Below are 8,129 nucleotides of genomic sequence, written 5' to 3'. Positions count from 1 at the left end.
TATGTATAGATGTCTGTCCGTCCAACACAAAAACTCACGAACCGCTGCACATATTAAGCTGATTTTTAGCTACTATAGACTATAGTCTATAGAAGCTATTGGGATGGGTATCCGTCCGGCGTCCGTCGTCAGTCTGTATGTATGTATGTATGTATGTCCGTTTGTGAGGCGTCCGTCCACTCAAATATCTTGAGAACCGCAGTACTTACTGATTTGATATTTGTTGTGTAGATGAAAAATATGATTTTGAGAAACTGCTTTTTTTAATTTTATGGTATTGTTGAAAATAGGCATATTAATGCATAACTGCTGGTCAGACAGCTTTGTTATTTGGTATATAGGTCCCTAGGGATACCCCAACTTAGATTTGTTAAAATTGTGATGAAATATGCAAATGTGTATTTTTAAGGAATTTTTTGTCATTTTTGGTCAAAATTTGACTTACATTGTATGTAATTCTTGTACTGTATAAACCCTATCAATTCACCCAGTAAATAATAATTAATATGATTTTAAATAATTGAATTAATTAGGAAATCATCAAAGCCAAAATGATTTTAGTGTAGAATTATCAGAAAGTTCAACTTTTTTTGACAGTTCATAGTGAAATGCTTACCATCTTGGAGGATTAAAACAAGTAAAGGCAACTTTCCTGAATCACAACTTTGACATTTTCTGAACCGTCATTTATTGTGCCCTGTATGTTATCTAAAAGAAATTGCTCATAATAGTTTGTCATGATAGGGTGGTCAAATAAATAGAGATAGAGAAAGTTCTAATTTCCATTTATGGTTGACTTGGTAAGAATAAAATAAGATTACTTTTGAGAAAAAAAAACAGAGTGGTCAATTAAAAGAGTGGTCAAAGTGATGGGGTTTTTATGGTAAAGCTGGGTTGTAAGATTCCTCATGTGCTATTTATAGCAATATGCAATCTGTGTAAACAGTGCAATGAAAGTGTTACATGATTCCTTATAATGCTTTTGATGACCTTGAACTTCTTAAGTTTCAAACATTTGTCTCTTCAGTGTGCTTCTCTGAGTACGTACAGTTTCAACTTATTCAACAGAACTTACAAGTTAATTTGAAAGTTAAAATGTGCTTGGTTGATAGGATGAAAATAATATATTAAAAGATAACCAGCTCAAGATTCTTTATAACCTGACAGATATGCGGTTTTTTTTATGACGTAAATCTTGATTAAGCAAGTCTTGTTTACTTTAATTAGAATGTAATTAACTCTCGTTTATTTGCTATTATAGACTAATACAGTCGATGAAATATGCAAATCTGTATTTTTACGGAATTTTTTTCCATTTTTGGTCAGGCCATCGTGAAATGAGCTATCAAAGATATCCACCTTCTTCATCAATAATGTACATGTGTCACAAAAGGTTATTCTCTACATAACACAGCAGAGCTCTGTCAACTGTTGAGTCACTTGTGTTTTCAAAACTGCTGGTCAGAAAGCTTTAATATTTGGTTTACAGGTCCCTAGGATGACCTTAGTGAGATAATTTCATACAGTCAGGAAATACTTAATTTTGTATCCATGTCTATAGTAGCTTCAGGGACTTTGGCCCTATGTTTTATGTAGTGATGCCAATATGGTGTAGATGTGCCGTTGTTAAAATGAACTTTGTAGTCTCATAGATATGCAAATTAGGTAGAAAAAAGGCGAAAATGGTAAAAAATCAATAACTCAGGAACTACTCATCTGATTATTGTCATATTTGGTTTTTAGGTACCTTACGTCTAACTTATTTAAACATACAGAGTTGATGTCAATATTTGATGCTTTCTATTTTTAATGAATTTTTGTCTCTTTTTTTTTAGCTCCGCTGTCAGCGACGCGGAGCTTATCAAATAGGTTGATTTCCGTCGTCGTCCGTCGTCGTCCGTCGTCGTCCGTCGTCCGTCAACAATTGCCTTCTCCTCTGAAACCGCAAGTCCAATTGCTTTGAAATTTTATATGCAGTTCACTTGGGGTAACCTCACTTAAGTTTGTTCAAATTGTGGTGAAATTTGCATATTTGTATTTTTTGGGCATTGTTTGGTGTTTTTGGTAAAAAAATCTTCTCCTCTGAAACCGCTCGTCCAATTGCTTTGAAATTTGATATGCAGTTTACTTAGGGTGACTTCTGTCAGATTTGGTCAAATCGTGGTGAAATTTGCATATTTGTATTTTTAAGGCAATTTTTGTCATTTTTGGTAAAAAAATCTTTAAAAATCTTCTTCTTCAAAACTACTCATCTGATAGCTTTGATATTTGATACATATGTCCCTAGGGATGATCTATTTCAGATTTGTTCAAATTGTGCAGAAATGTGCAAATTTGCATTTTTAAGGAAATTTTTGCCATTTTTGGTCAAAAAATGTATTTTTCCAAAAGTACTGGTCTGATAGCTTTGGAATTTAGTATACAAGTTTATACAGATAAACTAAATGATAGTTATTGAAATTATGATGAAATCTGCAATTTTGTATTTTTGGGGCAATTTTTGCCACTTTTGGTCAAAAAGTGTGTATTTCCAAAACTACTCATCTGATAGCTATGCAATTTGGTATACAGGTTTCTACAGATCACCTTAATACTATTTATTGAAATTATGATGAAATCTGCAATTTTGTAATTTTTGGGCAATTTTTAGCTCCGCTGTCAGCGACGCAGAGCTTATCAAATAGGTTGATTTTCTGTCGTCGTCTGTCGTCTGTCAACAATTGCCTTCTCCTCTGAAACCGCAAGTCCAATTGCTTCTAAATTTTATATGCAGTTCACTTGGGGTGACCTCACTTAAGTTTGTTCAAATCGTGGTGAAATTTGCATATTTGTATTTTTGGGGCATTTTGGTGGTTTTTTTGTAAAAAAATCATCTTCTCTGAAACCGCTTGTCCGATTGCTTTGAAATTTGATATGCAGTTTACTTAGGGTGACTTCAGTCAGATTTGTTCAAATCGTGGTGAAATTTGCATATTTGTATTTTTAAGGCAATTTTTTTCATTTTTGGTTAAAAAAATCTTCTACTTCAAAACTACTAGTCAGATAGCTTTGATATTTGGTACATATGTCCCTAGGGATGATCTATTTCAGATTTGTTCAAATTGTGCAGAAATATGCAAATTTGCATTTTAAGGCAATTTTTGCCATTTTTGGTCAAAAAATGTATTTCTCTAAAAGTACTGGTCTGATAGTTTTGAAATTTGGTATACAGGTTTCTATAGAGGAAACTAAGTAATATATATGGAATTCTGATGAAATTTGTATTTTTGGGGCAATTTTTGCCATTTTGGTCAAAAAATGTGTATTTCCAAGAATACTCATCTGATAGCTTTGAAACTTGGTATACAGGTTCCTACGGATAAACTAAATGATATTTATTGAATTATGATGAAATCTGCAATTTTGTATTTTTGGGGGCAATTTTGCCACTTTTGGTCAAAAAATGTGTATTTCCAAATTACTCATCTGATAGCTTTGCAATTTGGTATACAGGTTCCTACAGATCACCTTAATGATATTTGTGGAAATTATGAAATCTGCAATTTGTAATTTTGGGGCAATTTTTGGTCAAAAAATGTGTTTCTCATAAAGTACTGGTCTGATAGCTTTGCAATTTGGTATACAGGTTTCTACAGATGAGCTTAGTAATATATATGGAATTTCTGATGAAATCTGTAATTTTGTATTTTTGGGGCAATTTTTGCCATATTTGGTCAAAAAATGTGTATTTCCAAAACTACTCATCTGATAGCTTTGAAATTTGGTATGCAGGTTTCTATAGATGAACTAAATAATATTTATTGAAATAATGATGAAATCTGCAATTTTGAATTTTTGGGTCAATTTTTTCCATTTTTGGTTAAAAAAGTGTTTCTCAAAATATACTGTTTTCGTGTCTTGTGAGCCCTTGGGGCTGGGTAGGGCAACCAAGCTGTTTAAGACCACACATGACACTTTAATAAATTGATATAACATAGCATAACATAACTGCTCTAACAGCTTTGAAATTTGGTATACAGGTTTCTATAGATGAACTGAATTTGATCTTTTGAAATTATGATGAAATCTGCAAATTTTATTTTTTGGGGCAATTGTTGCCATTCTTGGTCAGAAAATTTTATTCTCCAAAAAATTACTCATGAGATAGCTTTGGTTGACATGTTCTTAGGGATGATCCCATGTGATATATTCAAAGTATGATGAAATCTTTGATTGTGTATTTTTGCAGCTATTTTAGCCACTTTTTCTGGCCACTGCATTGAGCTATCAAAGATTTCCACCTTCTTCATCAACATGTGTCAAAAATAGTTATTCTCTACATAAACACAGCGGAGCTATATCGGCCGCTAGGTCGCTTGTTGCTATTTTTGGTCAAAAAATGTGTTTCTCAAAAGTACTGGTCTAATAGCTTTGAAATGTGGTATACAGGTTTCTACAGATGAGCTAAGTAATAATATATATTGATTTTCTGATGAAATCTGTAATTCTATATTTTTGGGGCAATTTTTGCCATTTTTGGTCAAAAAATGTGTATTTCCAAAACTACTCATCTGATAGCTCTGAAATTTGGTGTACAGCTTCCTACAGATGAAATAAATGATATTTATGGAAATTATGATGAAATCTGCAATTTTGTAATTTTTGGGCAATTTTTCCATTTTTGGTCAAAAAATGTGTTTCTCAAAAATTACTGGTCTGATAGCTTTGAAATTTGGTTTACAGGTTTCTACAGATGAGCTAAGTAATATATATTGAATTTCTGATGAAATCTGTAATTTAGTATTTTTGGGGCAATTTTTGCCAATTTTGGTCAAAAAATGTGTATTTCCAAAACTACTCATCTGATAGCTTTGAAATTTTGTATACAGGTTTCTGTAGATGAACTAAATGATATTTATTGAAATTATGATGAAATCTTCAATTTTGAATTTTTGGGGCAATTTTTTCCATTTGGGTCAAAAAATGTGTTTCTCAAAAAGTACTGGTCTAACAGCTTTGAAATTTGGTATACAGGTATAGATGAACTAAATGTGATCTTTTGAAATCACGATGATATCTGCAATTTTTATTTTTGGGGGCAATTTTTGCCACTTTTGGTAAGAAAATCTTATTCTCAAAAAACTACTCATCAGATAGCTTTGGTTGACATGTTCTTAGGGATGATCTAATATGATATATTCAAAGTATGATGAAATCTTCAATTGTGTATTTTTGCAGCTATTTTAGCCACTTTTTTCTTGCCACTGCATTGAGCTATCAAAGATTTCCACCTTCTTCATCAACATGTGTCAAAAATAGTTATTTTCTACATAAACACAGCGGAGCTATATCGGCCGCTAGGTCGCTTGTCCAATGCTAGTAAAAAATATTTTTCTCTTAAACCAATGGTCCGATCGCTTTAAAATTTAGCAAGCGTGTGCAGGTGCCTTGTGGTAACTCAAAATAGAATTAATTGAAATTATGGCAAAATTTGCATATTTGTATTATTGGGCAATTTCTGCCATTTTTGGTTAAAAAGATCTTCTTTGAAAATGTGTATGCCATTACTTTCTAATTGGGTGTGCATGTTCCTAGGAGTGATCTGAAGATGACTCGGTGAACTCAAAGGAAAATTTGCAAATTTTGTGGTACTTTTTGCCATGCTTTCAAATTTGGTACACAGGTGTAATGTAGTAGGTCATTCATTCAAAGTCAAGTACTGCCTGTGTGAATGAGCAGATTATGATCGTGCTGCTCCAGGCTGAGGTGTTATCTATAGGAATGATACAATTTTTGGACGGTAATTGCTAGTTTACTGAATGTGACTTACATTGTATGTAACTCATGTACTGTATAAACCCTATAAATTTGACCAGAAAAAATAACATGATTTTAAATAATTGAATTAATTAGAAACCAACAAAGCATAAATAATTTTAGTGTAGAATTATTAGAAAGTTCAACTTTTTTGACAGTTCATAGTGAAATACTTACCATCTTTGATGATTAAGATATGTGAAGGCAACTTTCCTGAATCCCAACTTTGACATATTCTGTACCGTCATGTATTGTTCTGTGCATGTTATTGAAAAGAAATTGCTCATAATAGTTTATCATGATAGGTTTGCCAAATTAAGAGAGATAGAAAAAGTTCCAATTTCTACTTGTGGTCAACTTGATAAGGATAAAATAAAATTACTTTTTGAGGAAAAAAATAGAGTGGTCAATTAAAAGAGTGGCCAAAGTAATTGGGTTTTTATGGTAAAGCTGGGCTGTAAGATTCCTCATGTGCTATTTATAGCAATTATGCAATCTGTGTAAACAGTGCAATGAAAGCGTGAAGTGATTCATTATAATGCTTTTGATGACCTTGAACCTTTTAAGGTGCAAACATTTGTCTCTTCAATGTGCTTCTCTGAGTATGTACAATCTAAAGTTATTCAACAGGACTTACTTGCAATGTTAATTTGAAAGTTAAAATGTGCTTGGTAAATAGGATGAAAATACTGATAAAGATAACCAGCTGAAGATTCTTTATAACCTGGCAGATATGCTGTTTTTCTCATGACGTAATCTTGATAAGCAAGGCACTTTTACTTTAAATAGAATGTAATTAAAGCCGCACTTTTCAATCCCAGGTTCTCGTATTAGTGGAGTTCTCCTCCCAGTCAAACACATGGCCAGTACGATGTTTGATTTCTATTACACTAATTACACAAACTGATTTCAATCTTTTGTCACCTTTTGCTAATCCTGCAAGTAGAGCTTATATAATCGTTTGATTAACGGTCGGTTCAAATTGCCAACGGTCATTTATTCCCCAGCACCACACTCTAATTTCCTTAAAAAACGTCTTCCAGTCACTTTAAAATTTGAATATAACCACAGAGTTCGATTGGCAGCAGCTTCGTGCTGACCGCTTGGCAGTCTGTCAGCATTTGTGCGGTCGGAAAAAATAACAAGCAACCTAGCGGCCGATATAGCTCCGCTGTGTTTATGTAGAGAATAAGTATTTTTGACACATGTTGATGAAGAAGGTGGAAATCTTTGATAGCTCAATGCAGTGGCCAGAAAAAAGTGGCTAAAATAAGCTGCAAAAATACACAATTGAAGATTTCATCATACTTTGAATATATCACATCGGATCATCCCTAAGAACATGTCAACCAAAGCTATCTGATGAGTAGTTTTTTGAGAATAAAATTTTCTGACCAAAAATGGCAACAATTGCCCCCAAAAATAAAAATTGCAGATTTCATCATAAGTTCAAGAGATCAAATTTAGTTCATCTATAGAAACCTGTATACCAAATTTCAAAGCTGTTAGACCAGTACTTTTTGAGAAACACATTTTTTGACCAAAAATGGGAAAAATTGCCCCAAAAATTCAAAAATTGCAGATTTCATCATTATTTCAATAAATATCATTTAGTTCATCTATAGAAACCTGTATACCAAATTTCACAGCTATCAGATGAGTAGTTTTGGAAATACACGTTTTGACCAAAAATGGCAAAAATTGCCCCCAAAATACAAAATTACAGATTTCATCAGAAATTCAATATATATTACTTAGCTCATCTGTAGAAACCTGTATACCAAATTTAAGCTATCAGACCAGTACTTTTTGAGAAACACATTTTTTGACCAAAAATGGCAAAAATTGCCCCAAAAATACAAAATTGCAGATTTCATCATAATTTCAATAAATATCATCTAGTTTAGCTGTAGAAACCTGTATACCAAATTTCACAGCTATCAGATGAAGTTTTGGAAATACACATTTTTTGACCAAAAATGGCAAAAATTGCCCCAAAAATACAAAATTTCAGATTTCATCAGAAATTCAATATATATTACTCAGTTCATCTATAGAAACGTGTATACCAAATTTCAAAACTATTAGACCAGTACTTTTTGAGAAATACATTTTTTGACCAAAAATGGCAAAAATTGCCTTAAAAATGCAAATTTGCATATTTCTGCACAATTTGAACAAATCTGAAATAGATCATCCCTAGGGACATATCTACCAAATATCAAAGCTATCTGACCGGTAGTTTTGAAGAAGATTTTTAAAACGACAAAAATTGCCTTAAAATACAAATATGCAAATTTCACCATGATTTGAACAAATCTGACTGAAGTCAC

Source organism: Ptychodera flava, chromosome 4 (genome assembly GCF_041260155.1).
Source record: "Ptychodera flava strain L36383 chromosome 4, AS_Pfla_20210202, whole genome shotgun sequence".
Taxonomy (NCBI): domain Eukaryota; kingdom Metazoa; phylum Hemichordata; class Enteropneusta; family Ptychoderidae; genus Ptychodera; species Ptychodera flava.
This window is presented reverse-complemented; position numbering follows the sequence as displayed.